The following is a 16,388-nucleotide window of genomic DNA, read 5'->3' as shown; positions in this document are numbered from 1 at the left end:
TTTGAACCGCCTCGAAAGCCTTTTTGATTCTTAGAACATGTAGCCAGTGTGCGGTGAATGTGGTCGACTTCATAGTTTCACTTCTCTGAGGCTTAAATGAAGGTTCCCCGTTGATCGTGTGAAGTAGCGCGAGGAATGGAGGTCCGTATTTAGACCAGAGGGAAATCCCAGGGAGACCGCTTCGACGTCATTGTAATTGACATTACGTACAGTCACTGAACAAACAATGTTTCCAATTGTTTTCGCCCATGTACAAGGCATGACAACGTTTCGTACTCCATCTTGTAACCAAAGGAAATAATGTACTGATCTCTCAAACACGGTCCTGGAACATAGAACTTTGAACAGCAGGGCGCGGGAGCAGGCCATGTGACACAGTCTTGTGCTGAAGAAGCTAAAAAAGTTATCAAACACATGCAAACACCAATGCCTCCTACGTTCACTATGTCCATATTCCTCCATCTTCCTTACGTCCATGTCCCTACACAAACATCTTTTAAATGCCCCAATGTATTTGCCTGTACCACAATGTCGGGCACAGCATCCCAAGTACCAAATACTCTCATAATAACGAACTTACCCCTACATCGGCCTTGAAGCTACTCCCGTTTACCTTCAATGCGTGCTCTCTTCTATGAGACAATTCTGCCCCGTGAAAAAGTTACTCCCTGTCTATTCTATCCATGCGTCACATAATATTATAATCCTTTATCAGATCTCCCCTCATCTTACCGCGCTCCAGAGAAAACAAGCCAGGTTTATCCAGCCTCTCATGATAGCACATGTCCTCTCACCCAGGACCCTCTTCTGCATCCTCCCCTAAACCTCAACATCCTTTCTATAGAGTGGCGATCAGAACTGTTTGCAATACTCCAGTTGTGACCAATCCAGACCAGAGGCTGATTCCACTCGAAATTATCGGGATTTTCATGCATATCGTAATTTCTTTCTGACACACAGAATATTAAATATTTAATTTTTAAGTCTATTTTAGAGATAAATAACAGTCCGGAGCGCATACCACTGAGCATTCGACCTTCCTCCTTTCCCGCTTCGGTCATAACCGATTTGATCTCAAATTCTTCCTTTGCATATTTCACATCTCATCCAAAAACTTTAATCCCAAGTGCATAGCAGTTTTGTTATGAGAGAGTTTTGAGAGAGAGAGAGAGAGAGAGAGAGAGAGAGAGAGAGAGAGAGAGAGAGAGAGAGAGAGAGAGAGAGAGAGAGAGAGAGAGAGAGAGAGAGAGAGAGAGAGAGAGAGAGAGAGAGAGAGAGAGAGAGAGAGAGAGAGAGAGAGAGAGAGAGAGGGAGAGAGAGAGGGAGTGAAGCTTTGGACTGCAAGCTGCTGGCAGCAGTTTGCTACGAATGGGTAAAGTTTTATATTTTCCCATGCCCAAAAGATTGGGTTGATTAATGGATTGGATGTGTGACTGTCACCTCGTATGATCCAAAGGTGGATTTTGTTGAACTATACTGCGGAAACCACTTTTGTTAACCCTTACCTGGATTCGGGTGTGTTATGTGGTTACCATTTGTGTGAAGGGATATTCTGTGACTGTCACCTTGTGATGTTTCTACGTGGATTACGGAACGCCTCAACGGATAAGAACTTCGGCGACTGTTACTTCTTTTACTCAGCTTGGAATCTGCGGTATTCTTCGTAATCGCCTTCTCTCTATATTTTGACATGGATTTATAAATCTCTCCCCTCATTTATTCCGTGGATTACTGGACCTTTTCTAGTTTGCCATTTTAAGACTTTAAGAACTGTTCCTAAGCTTAACTGTTTGGGAGCCACACACACGCATAACACTGTAACCTTCTGTTTATTTCGTTTAATTCTCTATATTTTGAGTAGATACCGATAAAGATAGTGGTTTTAACATTAAAACCTGACTCGTTGTGAGCTATTGCGGCTGGTACATAACATTAATTGGGGATTCGGCCGCGATTTTGAAATAAGCTGGAGCTTATTGATTGATTATTGATCTGATTAGTTACTTTACTTTTGATTGACTTGTGTGTGGAAACCAACAGGGATGAATATTTAGGTATTATTTTACCTCATTATTTTACCTTCATTATTGGAACAGGATCCTTGCAGTAGGGCTGACTATAAAGATTTGTCTCTGTAAAGGAAGGAGTTTATAGAGCAGAGACCCTGAGATTGCAGTTTTGAGAGAAAGAGCTCTCTCAGACGATGAGATTGAGAAAGTGCCAATTGGGTATTATTTCAAGGATGGAATGTTAATGAGGAAGGGGAGACCACCTGATATTCTGGCAAGTGAGAAAAGGGCAATTGTTCACCAGGTTGGAGTTCCTAAAGTTTACAGGAATGAGATTTTAACTTTGGCCCTTAGTATGCCCTTAGGTGGCCATCTAGGTGTTTGAGGAAAGATGTTGCGACATTTTTTCCGGACTTGTCACACTTGTCAGGTTGTGGGTAAAGCTAATCAGTCACTCTAGTGTCAATTCTGTTGGCCCATTACCCAAGACTAAAGCTGGCCATCAGTATTTTCTAACCATCATATGCACAGCATCTAGATTTCCAGAAGCAATACCTCTCAGGAAAATGAAAGCTAAAACTTTATCGAAGGCTGTCATAAAGTTTTTCAACTTTTTGGTTTGCCTAAAGAAATTCAGTCCGACCAAGGAAGTAAATTTATATCAGGATTATTCCAGCGGGTAGCTTGCAAACTGGGAGCCAAACAAATTACGTCGTTTGCATACCATCCAGAATCCCAAGGGTCATGAGAAAAATTTCATTCTACTCTCAAAACCATGATTAGGACATTCTGTATTGAAAATGAGAAGGATTGGGATAACGGAGTTGACCTGCTTCTATTTGCAGCAAGAGTCCCTAAGGCTTTAGACCTGTTGAACTTGTGTCTGTACACCGGGTCCGAAGACATTTGGCATCGTTAAAAGAGCAGTGGGTTAAAAATAACCTGCATATTAATTTGCTGGACTACGTTTTGAAATTCAATGACAGATTACAAAGAGCTTAACAGGGGAAACTTAACAAGGAAAAATTTAAATTCAGCCCAGGAAAGAATGAAAAATTGGTATGACAAAGGAGCCAAAATGAGGTCATTCCAGCCGGGAGATAAAATCCTTGATTTGTTTCCCACGCAAACAAACCCTCTGCTAGCTAAGTTTCATGATCCTTATGAAGTTGTGTCTAAAGTTAATGATGTGAATTATGTTGTCTTAATAGCAGATAGACGAGGACCAGCGCAGCTTTGTCACGTAAACATGCTTAATTTGTACCATGGGAAACAAAGCAGCAACAGTGACCGTTGTTGTCAATAACAATGGGCCTGACCTCTCTGGGAACTTACTTGCTGATCCATCTGAGGCCTATTTTAAATCAAACATTATTTCAGCCAAATTGAGAAATTCGACTATTTTGGAGCTCATTTACAGCCACAGCAGCGGCAACAGTTGAAACAGTTTATCATGAAATTTAGGGAGCTGTTCCTTGATGTCCCAAAAAGTACAAAAGTGGCCTCACATGATGAAGATGTCGGTGACGCCAAACCTATAAAGCAGCATCTATATCGCATGGATATTGGAAAATGTAGACTTGTTGAACAAGAAATTGAGTATACGTTAGAAAATGGTATTATTAGGCATTCTACTTCAGATTAGAGTTCATATTGTGTTATGGTACCAAAACCAGATGGTTGTATCAGGGTTTGCACAATTTACAGGAAGGTGAACGCTATAACAAACACGGATGCTTATTCCACCCCAGAGTGGATGGTTGTGTAGGCAAGGTTGGAAAGGTTAAGTTTCTTACAAAGATCATCTGTTTAAAAGGGTATTGGTGTGTTCCATTAACAGATAGAGGTAGAGAGATTTCTGCATCCTCAACACCTTCTGAGTTGTACGAGTACAATGTTCTGCCATTTAGAATAAACAATGCTCCAGGAGCATTCCAGAGAATGATTAATTCTGTAATTCAAGTGTTAGAGCACACAGATGCCTATATTGATGATTTATAGAAAACCCAAATCTCTGCAGTAGAAATGCTGTTTGCGAGGTTTTCAAAGGCCAACCTTACAGTTAACTTGGCTAAGAGTGAATTTGGCCATGCCACTGTGACCTATCTTGGTCATTTTATAGGTCAGGATATGGTTCAGGAAAATGTTTAAGGAGGCTCCAGTTCAACAAAAGAGTTTGATTTTGCAGGAGTATGATCTCATGATAACTCATATTAAAGGCAAGAATAATATAATTGCCGATTGTCTTTCCAGATGTTTAGCTTGCAATGAATTATTAATAGTGCAGTGGAATTTACTATTTGTATACGCTTCTGCAATATTTTGTATTAGTCTGTAGTATGCTATATGGTAACCGTATATGTATTGTGTCACATATTGTAGTTTGCAGTTAAAATTTTGTTCTTCCAGGTTAAAATTTTCCCTTTTGGGGGTGGGGGTGGGGGAAAGACGTGTTACGTTACCCCGGGTTTCGTTTACCGAGGGCATCACTATAAAAACGCCTGGAGGAGGCGGAACTATGGCGTCGGTATAACAAGCTGACAGAGAGAAAGAGAGAGAGAGAGAGAGGGAAGCTTTGAACTGCAAGCTGCTGGCAGTACTTTCCTACGAATGGGTAAAGTCTGATACTATCCCATAGCCAAAAGATTGGGTTGATTATTGGATTGAATGTGTGACTGTCCCTTCGTATGATCCATACGTGGATTTTGTTGGGGTATCCTGTGGAAACCACTTTTGTTAACCCTTACCTGGATTCGGGTGTGTTATGTGGTTACCATTTGTGTGAAGGGATATTCTGTGACTGTCACCTTGTGATGTTTCTACGTGAATTACGGAACGCCTCAACGGATAAGAACTTCGGCGACTGTTACTTCGTTTACTCAGCTTGGAATCTGTGGCATTCTTCGTAATCGCCTTCTCTCCATATTATAACGTGGACTTACAAATCTCTCCCCTCATTTATTCCGTCGATTACTGGACTGTTTCTAGTTTGCCATCTTAAGACTTTAAGAACTGTTCCTATGACTGTTTGGGAGCCACACACATGCAAAACACTGTTAACTTCTGGTTATTTCGTTTAATTCTCTACATTTTCAGTAGAGATGTAGTTGTTTTAACAATAAAACCTGACTGAAGTTGTGATCTATTGCTGCTGGTTCGTAACCACACGGATACCTTAAAGAACGGCACCAGAACTTAACTCTGAACTCAGGAACATCCGGACTTGTATATGCGACGCGTTCGCTGCTACGTTATCGTGGGGCCCATCCTGCTTCATGTTAATATTCCCTTGCAAGATCTATACTTCTCCTATCTGTAATTCTCTTAAAACTTAATAAGCTCTGCTCCATTCTGGTAGAGGAAGCCAGGGTGATACTGGTAAAATTCCACTTCTCTCCAGAACACACTGTCATTGTTAAATTAGCCACTGCTGTATAGTTTAGTGCGGCAACCTAGCATAATACACGAAAACAACAGAGAGCTGTCCAGACTGCAGAAAGGTCATTGGCTGCTGTCAATCATCACCTCTGCAGATGCATGCGTCCAAGACTTCGAAGAGGTCAGGTGCAATCATTTCTGATCGTACCCACCCAGCAAATTGTTGTTCCAAAAACTCTCTTCTCGAAAGCTCTATAGGGCTATTAAAACAAAAATTTCTCGTCGACTTCACAGTTTCTTCCCTCAGACCATTAATCTGATCATCCATTCTATTTACCTCCCCTAACTCCTCCATCTATTACCCACGGCACTGCACTGTAAACAGGTCAAACCACTTTCTATAATCCTATTTAAACTCCAGGTACAATGTAAACAGACTGTATACAGCAGTATAATCTGCAGCAATCCTTTGGGCAAGGTGTAGCACCTGCTTAGCTCCCCGATCTGGTCGTATGAGCAGCCGGCGCATATCACAAGTCCTGGTTATGCGACCACTGACGCCAGACAGACAATCTCTGAAGTCTTGTGAATACACTGCCCAGAAAAAGGCAGTGGCAACCGACTTCTGCAAAAAACAAATGTTGCCATGAACAATCATGGTCTTGGAAAGACCGTGATCACCCATATTGTACGACACAGCACATCGCACATCACGGAAGTTTGTCTTGCAAATACTACTGTCCCAAAACAACAAAATTCATGACAATGTCAGTGATAATAAACCTGATTCTCATCCTGATATTTTCTATGGGACAGAAATAAAAATTGTTGTAGGACAAAGACTTGCAAAATGTGTTTTTTTTTTCTCCCAGGAAATAAACCCGCTAGTTATATTTCTTGACCATAACATCTGCATGGTTAGACCAGAACAGATTATTGACGAGGTTCCCTCTTTGGCATTAAAGTTGTCGACCCTCTCGACCGAACGGGAATATAACTAATCTTGCAGGAACATTTGGGCGATAGTAATAATAATCTGATAGAATTCACGCTACATTTTGAAAGGGAGAAGCTACATTTAAAGTCAAACGTGAGGCGGTATGGTACTGCCAGGATTTAGAAGAACTGAAGAGGGGGGAATTTCAATGAAACCTACAGAATGCTTAATGGCTTCGAATGAGTGAATGTGGAGATGGAGATAGTGCCTCCTATATCAACGGTTACAGGGAAGAAGCAGGAGAAAGGCATTGAAACGGATATTAAATCAGCCATGAGACTTGACTTATATGGATAACACTGTTGTTCAAGGTCGCCCTTTAATTTCGCCCCTGTGGTTGAGGAGTAGTTGCAGTACATATTTCCCTGGGCAGCTTAAAGGCAACAATATCGCTTAATCTGCTCCCGTTCTAACACATCTCGGTACCTCTTGATCCACATTGGTGAGCCCCCGTCAATCTTTCTCCGCTACCACACCTCCCTGATCTGCCCATCACACACAGACCTCCCAGTGGGTTCATCAACTCCTTTCCCTCCCCACACCACCACCACCCACTATATTCTGTGTTGCCTCGTAATCTAGCATCTGTGGTCTTGCAGGACTCAGTCACGGAAAAGAACGACGGCAAAGTCCTTAACCGAAGTTAACGCTATTCTAGGTGTCGGAGCTCAGAGTCCAACTCTGGTGTCCTCTGGAACAAGTTTGATCGTTCCTCCTGTGAGACATGTGGTTTTCTCCGGGTGCTCCGGTTTCCTCCCACAGGCCAAAGACTAGCTAGTAAGTTAACTGGTTATTGGTAAATCGTCGCGTGATTAGGCTAGGGTTAAATAAGTGGGTTGCTGTGCGGCGCGACTCAGTAGCCCCGAAGACGGTGTTCCGTGCTGTATGTCTCAATGCATAAAACTCCCCCAACCGCCCCAACACGCTGGGACTCCAGAACCGAAACTGAGACAGAGATTTGATGCTAACCTGAGAGTTTTATTGATAACACGGGGGATGGCAGAAGAAATCACAAGTGCGTGTTCCGGGTAGTGGGGATTCCAATTAAAGACAATGGCTGCAAGGATTCCATAAGGTGGAAGGAGAGAGGGTGCAGGTAGGAACAGAAGGAGAGAGAGTGAGTTCTACCCAAGCAAGGGGAGAGGATTAACTGGAGATGCGGTACCCCTGGAAGGACAAGGAGGCCTGGTGTATCAACACAGACCCCTCTTCCAGGGTCACCCACACCCGATCTCCGTTCTCCAGCTGTAAGAGGCAGCTTCGCTCGGACAACTGGGTGGCGCCGAGTGGGAGACTGCTGTAGAGGCGCTCGTGGACGGCGCTGTTCTTCACCAAGGCCACGGTGGTATTGGCCTCGTCCCGCCCGGGCAGGAAAGAAAAGGCGAAGAAGTAAGTGCCCTCTTCGGGGCAAGTGAAGATCCCGGTGTTGGCATCGTATCCTCCCTCTCTGTTCAGCTGCACCTGGTCGAAGATGATGATGGCCCCTTTAATCGGTGGGCTGTTCGTGGGCCCGCGAATGGCGGCGAAGACAACAGCGTGGAGATGATCGTGGCTCTCTTCTAGTGGGCAAAGAGGGGAAAAGGTTAGAATCAAATGCAGTTCGGTGGGACCTCTATAACTAGTCACTAGTTTATTATTGATACGTGGACTGAAACATTTATGATTCAAGAGACAGCGATACAGCGGAGGAACGGTACTTCGACCCGCCAAGTGATACCGAGGTAATTAAACTCACAATTAGCTGCTTAATTCAGCTAATCCCTGCTGTCAAGCATACTTTCATTCAAATATCGTTGCGTACTCAATGGTCACTTTATTAGTTATAGCTCTACACCTGCTGGTTAATGGGAATATCTAATCATTCAATCATGATGGCAGCAACTCAAAGCATAAAGTCAGGCCGACAAGATCAAGAGATTCAGTTGTTGTTCAGATCAAGGACCCAAACTACGTCGGGTCTTAGCGATATATAGGAGGCCTCACCGGGAGCACCAAACACGGTATATGACCCCATCAGACTTACAGGTGAAGTGCCGCCTCACCTAGAAGGATGTTTGGCGCATCGGTGAGACCCGACGTAGATTGGGAGATCGCTTCTTCAACCTACGTTCCATCCACCAGAATGAACGGGATCTCCCAGTGGCCACCCACTTTAATTACACTTCCCATTCCCATTCTGATATGTTCATCCACGGCCTCCTCCACTGTAGGGATAAGGCCACACGTAGGTTAGGGCAGAAACATCTTAAGCTCTGTTGGGTAATCCTCCAACCTGATGGCATGAATATCGATTTCTCAAACATCCAGTGATGCTTCCACCAACCCCACTCCCATCATCATTTCCCATCGCCTTGTTCCTCGCTCATGTTATCTCCTTGCCCGACCATCGTCTCCCTCTTGTGCTCCTCCTACCCGCCCCGCCCCGGCCGGTCTTCTTTCTTCCATGATCTTCTGTCTCTTTCATCAATCAACTTTCTAGCTCTTTGCATCATTTCTCCCCTTGGAAGTTTCACATATCACCTGGCGTTTCACATTCCCGTCCCCCCACCATTAAAATCTACTCTTCAGCTTTTTTTCCTGAAGAAAGGTCGACTGTACTGTTTTCATAGATGCTCTCTGACTTGCTTCGTTCCTCCTGTAATTTGCATGTGTTGCTCGGATTTCAGCCTTCTGCATTTTCTCTTGTTTACCTTTCGAACCTTGAAGCGGATGTGTTACAACAGCAGACGACCACGAGCACACGGTCAGCAGCCATTGCATTAGGTAGAAGAGTACCGAATAAAATGGCCACCGAGTTTATTTCCTGTAGGTAGGTGACCAGAACTGTACAGAGTACTCCAAATTAGACCTCACCAACGTTTTATGCAACTACTACATTACATTTCAAATCCTGATGGCCAACATGTAAGAACACCTGTGACTACACTATCATGGGATGACCTGATATGAACGCAATATTCCAGATGCGGTACAACCAGGGTTACTTAAAGCTGCAGAATAGCTGCCTGACTCTTGGCCTCAGTGTCTTGACTAATAAAGGCAAGCATGAAAAATACATTCAGTACCCACTTTATTAAGTAAACATTTACACCTATTCGTTAACACAGGTATCTAAATAGCCAATAATATGTCAGAAATTCAGCACATAAAAGCATGCAGACATGGTCAGGAGGTTCAGGTTGCTGTTCAGACCCAACATTAGAATGGAGAAAAATGTGATCTAAGTGGCAGATTGGGGAATCATTTTTGGGGCCAGATCGGGTGGTTTGAGCATCTGAAAAACTGATGGTCTCCTGGGATTTTCATGCACCAAATATTTACATAGAATAGTGTCAACAACAAAAAGAAAATCCAGGGAGAGACAATTTTAACGCTGAAAATGCCTTGTTCAAGAGAAATGATAGTGGAGAATGATAAGACTGGTTCAAGTGACGGAAAGGCGACAGTAACTCAATCAACCACTCATTACAACAGTTCTGTGCAGACGAGCATCTCTGAAAACACAACATGTCGAAACTTCGAAACTTGAGGTGGATGGGCTGCAGCTCAGAAAACAACGAACATAAAATCAGGCAACCATTCAGTGTAACTTCCTGACTGTTGAACCCGTGCCTTGACTAATAAAGACAACACTCTGTGCATTTGCTTCTCACCCAGGCATACAATCCATACACCGGTATAGTTGAATGGGAATGCAGAAGATAATATTGCAGTTACAGAGGAAATGCAGTTCAGATAGAACAAGTGAATAGGCCATGATGAGGTGGATTGGCAGGACAAAAGTTGGTCTTACAGCGTACCAGATATCAGTTCAAGAGTCTGGAAACACCTGCTTAGAAGATATCCTTGACGCTTCTGTGTATTCTGTATGATAGGAGAGGATAGAAGAGGAAATGAGCGGTGTGTAATGTGATCTCAGTTATTATGACTGATTTACTGATGCAGTGGGAGGTGTGGGGGAGGCAGTAGACAGGAGGACTGGTTGCGTGAAAAACTGAGCGGTGTGCAATGTGTTGATGTCTCAGGTGGAGCAGTTCAAAGTTTCGAAGATTAATTATTGTCAGATGATATATCCATATATAACTCTGACATTCGTCTTCTCCAGATAGCCACGAAAGAAAAAAGTCGTCCAGAGAACACGAAACATGAACATGAGCAGCTGCCGTACCAAGTTGTAATGCATCTAGATAGGAAGCTTTCTACTGTGAATCTGGATATACTGGCGTAGTTTTGAGGGACATGTCGAATTTCCTCTGCCTCCCGAAGAAATAGAGGTGTTGGTGAGCTTTCCTGCCCATAGTGTGCACATGGTTTGACCACGACTAGTTGCCGCAGACGTTTACACCATGGAAAATAAAACGCTCGACCATTTCCACTTCAGCATCACCAGCACAGATAGGGGCATGCAGAGTCTTCTGCTTATTGAAGGGAGTTTGCTAGCCAACATTGAAATGGAGGATAGAAGGTCTGTTCCTCTTAGGCAGCTGAATGGACAGTCTGCTGAAATGTCATACCATGTGCCACCCTCAACACAGCCGCCAATAGCCGCTGTGCGGTCCCCCCCCCCCCACCCACTCCTCAAACAATGGCAAGACGACCATTGGGCCAGCAGAAACCTGGCTGATTCCGGGCTAATGGGAAGGATCAAGGGTTAAGACAAGTTCCAAATATTTGGGGATTTCTGGGAAGACACTGACTCAATGGTCTGAATTTCCTTTTTGTGCGCTGTCAGGGAGGGCGAGTTGGTGGGGGATGGTAAGGGCGGAACTCCGATTCCTCTGTGTGCAATGTGATTGGTTCAATGCCCGCAGAACACCTGGGAATGGAACAAATCCCAGTGGGGTGAGCAGGAGCCCAGGAAAGATATTGTCTGATCTACACTTACATCCTCCAGGTGATGCTCCAATGCGGTGATACGGGCCTCCAGGTCCTCCAGGTCCTGTAGAGACAAGGGTAAGACATAGGTTCCACAGAATCTGCTCACTGGAATAGGTTGTGCATACAGAGAGTGAGGCTTTTTCCACACCGTCCCATCACACACTCCCGGGGTCAGATACAGAGTGAAGCTCCCTCCACACCGTCGAATCACACACTCCCGGGGTCAGACACAGAGTCAAGCTCCCTCCACACCGTCCCATCACACACTCCCGGGGTCAGATACAGAGTGAAGCTCCCTCCACACCGTCCATCACACACTCCCGGGGTCAGACACAGAGTCAAGCTCCCTCCACACCGTCCCATCACACACTCCCGGGTCAGGCACAGAGTGAAGCTCCCTCCACACCGTCCCATCACACACTCCCGGGGTCAGACACAGAGTGAAACTCCCTCTCACACCGTCCCATTCACACACTTCCGGGGTCAGACACAGAGTGAAGCTCCCTCCACACCGTCCCATTACACACTCCCGGGGTCAGACACAGAGTGAAGCTCCCTCCACACCGTCCCATCACACACACCCGGGGTCAGACACAGAGTGAAACTCCCTCCACACCGTCCCATTACACACTCCTGGGGTCAGACACAGAGTGAAGCTCCCTCCACACCGTCCCATTACACACTCCCGGGGTCAGACAAAGAGTGAAGCTCCTCCACACCGTCCCATCACACACTGCCGGGGTCAGACACAGAGTGAAGATCTTTCCATACCGTCCCATCACACACTGCCGGGGTCAGACACAGTGTCACGCTTCCTCTACACTATCCCATCACACATCTCCGGATCAGACACAGACTGAAGCTCCTTCTATGTCGTCACATCAACCACTGCTGCGGTCAGATACGGAGTGAAACTCACACTGCACTATCCCATCATACACTGCGGGGGTCACACACACGATGATACCCTCCACACTGTGCATCACGATTCCGAGTGTCGTACACAGGGCAGAGTTTCCTAATACTGAGGGGGCAGGAAGAAGATGGTATTTGGTCTCTGGATTGCGTTCGTTACTACATTGCAGCAAGCTCCGAAATAGGATGGGTCAGATAAACCTATGTTTGAGGTGCTGATCCAGGGCGAAGGGATACGGGTTCTTGAATCATTGGGGTATCTTCTGGGACAAGAAAGACTTGTACAAGAGGGAAGTGTTAAACCTGAACAATAGGGGATCCGACTGTATTGTAGAGAAATCTGCTGGTGCTAGATTAGCAGCGGGTGGAACTTTGACCAGGTCAGGGGATAAAGCAGCAGTCAGTGTCATGGTCCGGTCCGTGAAGGACGCGTTCTGGTTCAAGGTCCAGTTCGTGGACTCCAGACTCCGGGTCTTCTGGCTGTCCATTGTTTCAGTTGGGCTTAATCACAGACACCTGATTCTCATATTAGGCTTAAATATAAGTGGCGCTGGGTTCGAGTGTGGGTGCTGGTTCGTCTTATCAGTTCCCGTCTTCGCCTCTGTGGGGTAAGTCGGGCCGTCTTTGTCGTTACCCTGAGGCGAGACTGTTCACTTCCCTTCCCCTTCTTTCTGTAGTTCTTGGCTGGAGCCCCGCCTGCTACCTTTCGCCTAGAGCCTCGCCTACGTCCTCGCGAAATTTCGCCGTCAAGTTCTACCACCGGAACAAGACCGGAGCCTTGCTGTGTCCAGATGAGGAACTGTCTTTCGTTGTTTTGAACTGTCTCTTTGTGTCCACGCCTTCACTAGGTAGGTCCGACTGCTTGCCGCTACCTAGTGTTGGGAACTGTCTCGTCGTGTTCAGCTTTCTGTGTATGAGTCCCGGCCCTACGTCCTATTCCCAAGGAGGGGTCCCGGCTCTATGTTCCGCGTTCCTGTCTCCCAAGACCAGGGCTCTGTGTTCCAGTCTCTCTCGTCCAAGTTTGAGCTTCACATCCTCATCCAGCCCAGAGGTCCCGTGTCCTATCTCCACGTCCAGTCCTGTTGCCTTGCCACGTCTTGTCCTTGCCTAGATCACAAGTCCGAGCCTGAGTCAAGACCCAGGTTCTGTGTCCCTGCCCAGTCTCTGGCTCGGAGTCCTAGTCCATGTTCCAAGTTCCTTGTCCAGGCTCCGCTTTCCCAGTCGAGTCCTATCACAGGCCCTGTATCCGAGTCTCGTCCAGGGCCTGTGTCTTGTCCAGCGTCGTTTCTTCCCCAATTCCCTTGCTTTCTTGACAACCTAGTCCTGTCCCTAGTACTTCAGTGTCTGTGTTCTACATTTGGGACCGCTCTCAACGCCTACCTTGTAACAGAACGAACTGGCCGCAATGAACCCAGCGGACGCGAAACCCCTGCAATAGCCAGGGCTCCCTACTGGGCTTGCACGATCAGCTGCTCAGGATTGTCATGGAGAACCTCAGTGAACTGGTCAACTCCGGTGTGAGTAACCTCGTTTCAAGGTTCTTAGGATGACCAGTTTGAGGTCAAGCATCGCTCCTGGATACTGACTCCACGTTCGCTCCGTTAATAACGCCTCCCGACTCTGCCCCCACGCCTGTGTTCTGCACTTGGGTTCGCCGGTGTAACAGCCAGAGAATAAATTCGATAATCTGTGTTGGATTTGACTGTTAATTCTTAGATTATTCTGTTTAATTGCTAAATTCATCACCTTTTAACAATTAGTTAACTGTCTGTATTATAATTAGTTTTTATATGCATGTAACATTAAGATACGCACCTAATTATATATTGACATAACTCCGGAAGCTTCTCTTGGAACTCAATTATCAGCTTACGTGCTTTCTCATTGGTTAATTCTTATCTACACATTTGAAAAGAATTTTCTTATCGATGGGAAAATAACCACCCCATGCTAGGCGCCATGTTGACCCTGTATCCCCTTCACTTAGGGACCTCAGTTTTCTTTTGTTCTACCAATAAAACGATCTGGAAGCAACAGAAGTTCAGCCTGTTTCCTGACCTCTGAAGGCACTTTGGATTAAAATCATCAGGATAGCCTGGAAAAGAGTAACTGGAGATAAAGGGACACTAATCGAATGTGCGTTTATTTCAATTCCTGAGAATTAACAGGAAAGGTGGACAATCTCATCGTGGGACGACTCTGGAGAACAGGATGTTTAAGTATAACAGAAATTCAACAAGAGAAATGAAGGATTGGTGGTTTAATATTCCGGAATACACGGGTGACAGCAGTGTAGCTCACTCCACAGCGCCCCATCAAACAGTACAATGTTAAGATAGAGAACGATGCTTCCTCTACAACCTCACCTTTCCGCAATCCCGGGATCAGGCACCGAGTGAAAGTCCCTCTACACCGTCCCATCACGCACTCCGGAAGACAGGCACGGAGTGAGTCTCCAACTATACCATCCCATCACACACTACTGGGGTCCGATTCAGAGTTAGGGTCTCTCTCTAATCATACATTCCTAAGATTAGACCCGAGTGAAGCTTCCTCTACGCCGTCTCATCACATGCTCAAGGGGTGAGAAGCAGATTGAAGGTCTCTCTGCACCATCCCACAACACAGACCCGGCATCAGAGACAGAATGAAGCTTACGCTACACAGTCCCATCACACAGTCCAGTAGTCAGAGCCAGACTGAAATTCCATCTACACCATCCCATCACAGACTCACAGGGGGAGACAGAGTGGAGCTCCCTCTACACCGTCCAATGTGGCATTCCCAGGTTCAGGCAGAGTGATACTCGCTCTACACCGTCCCGTCACAGAACGCCGTGGTCAGACGCCCTTTAAACCGGCCCATCGCAGATTGTCGGGATATGACACAGAATGAAGCTTTCGCTACACCGTTGCATGGAACAATCCCGGGGTCAGACACACAGTGAAGATTCCTTCACACCGTTCCATCGTGCACTCGCAGGGTCAGACACAAAGTAAATCTCTGTCTGCACTGATCTATCACACACTATTGGGATCAGACAAGGAGCTAAATTTCCTCCACACAGCCCCATAAAAGAATCCCAGTGTGAGACACTGAGTGAGGCTCCCTCCGCACCCTCCCTTCACACACTCCCGGAATCAGACACAGAATTAAGCTCCCACCACCCAGTCCTATCACACACTCCCAGGGTTAGACGCAGAGTGCCGCCCATTCTGCACCGTCCCATCAAACAGTCCCGGCGATACTGCAAACAGTCACACAATCCTTGGGCCAACACAGAGTGAGGCTCCCTCCACACCACTCATCATGCACTCTATCACCACTCATCATCAGAATGAAGCTCCCTCTACACCATTCCATGAGACATTCACAGGATCAGACAGGGTGAAGTTCGCTGTACACCCTGCTTAAACACAGAGTGAAGCTCCATCAGCACCGTGGCATCACACACTCCTTGGGCCAACACAGAGTGAAGCTCCCTCCTACACTCCCAGGGACAGACCTGAGCGAACATACCTCCACAGCGTGCAATCACACACTCACGGAGTGAAGCTCCCTCCACACCATCCCATCACACAGTCGCAGGCTCATACACAAATTGAAGCTCATTCTGTACCGTCCCATCACGTACAGAAAGAGAATGGAATTTCTCCATAGCGTTTCACTACATACTCCAGTTGTCAGACACAGACTGGAACTCCCTTCATACGATCTAACACACATTCCCAGGGTGAGAAACAGAGTAAAGCTCCCTCTATACCGTCACATAAGACATTCCCTGGATCAGACAGACTGAAGCTCGCTCAGCACCATCCTATCATACACTTCGGTGGTCCTACGCAGCGCAAAGCTCCCACCACACCTTGCCATCACACGCTCCCAGATTGAGACACGGAGTGAAGCTCCCTGCATAGCGTCCCATCACAAACTCCCTGAATCTGAAGCAGTGTGAGGCTCCCTCAGCACCGCCCCATCAAACATTCCCGGATGAGACACAGAGTGAGGCTCCCTGTACACATTCTCATCACTGAATCCCAAGTTAGACACAGTGAAGCTCGCTATGCCCAGTACACTACACCCACTCGGGGTCACACACAGAGTGAAGCTCCCGACTCGACGCCCTACGCGAACCCCCGTCATCAGTGGTTATCTACAAACCTGGTGATCATGGGTGGAATTCCCACCAGTGTGGTGCAAATATGCCATCT

At 46.2% G+C, this 16,388-nt stretch overlaps 1 long non-coding RNA gene across 1 annotated transcript; it reads right to left on the bottom strand.

Moving 5' to 3' along the window:
• Window positions 1–7,035: 7,035 nt before the first annotated feature.
• Window positions 7,036–16,388, bottom strand: LOC140715589 (uncharacterized). The gene is made up of 3 exons (XR_012096167.1): window positions 16,339–16,388; window positions 11,266–11,314; window positions 7,036–7,940 (listed from the first exon to the last, which is right to left on the bottom strand). It is a non-coding gene; the product is annotated as an uncharacterized lncRNA (long non-coding RNA).

Source organism: Hemitrygon akajei, chromosome 24, assembly GCF_048418815.1.
Source record: "Hemitrygon akajei chromosome 24, sHemAka1.3, whole genome shotgun sequence".
NCBI classification, from domain to species: domain Eukaryota; kingdom Metazoa; phylum Chordata; class Chondrichthyes; order Myliobatiformes; family Dasyatidae; genus Hemitrygon; species Hemitrygon akajei.
Note: the sequence above shows the minus strand (reverse complement) of the source record. Positions and strands in the feature narration are given on the sequence as shown.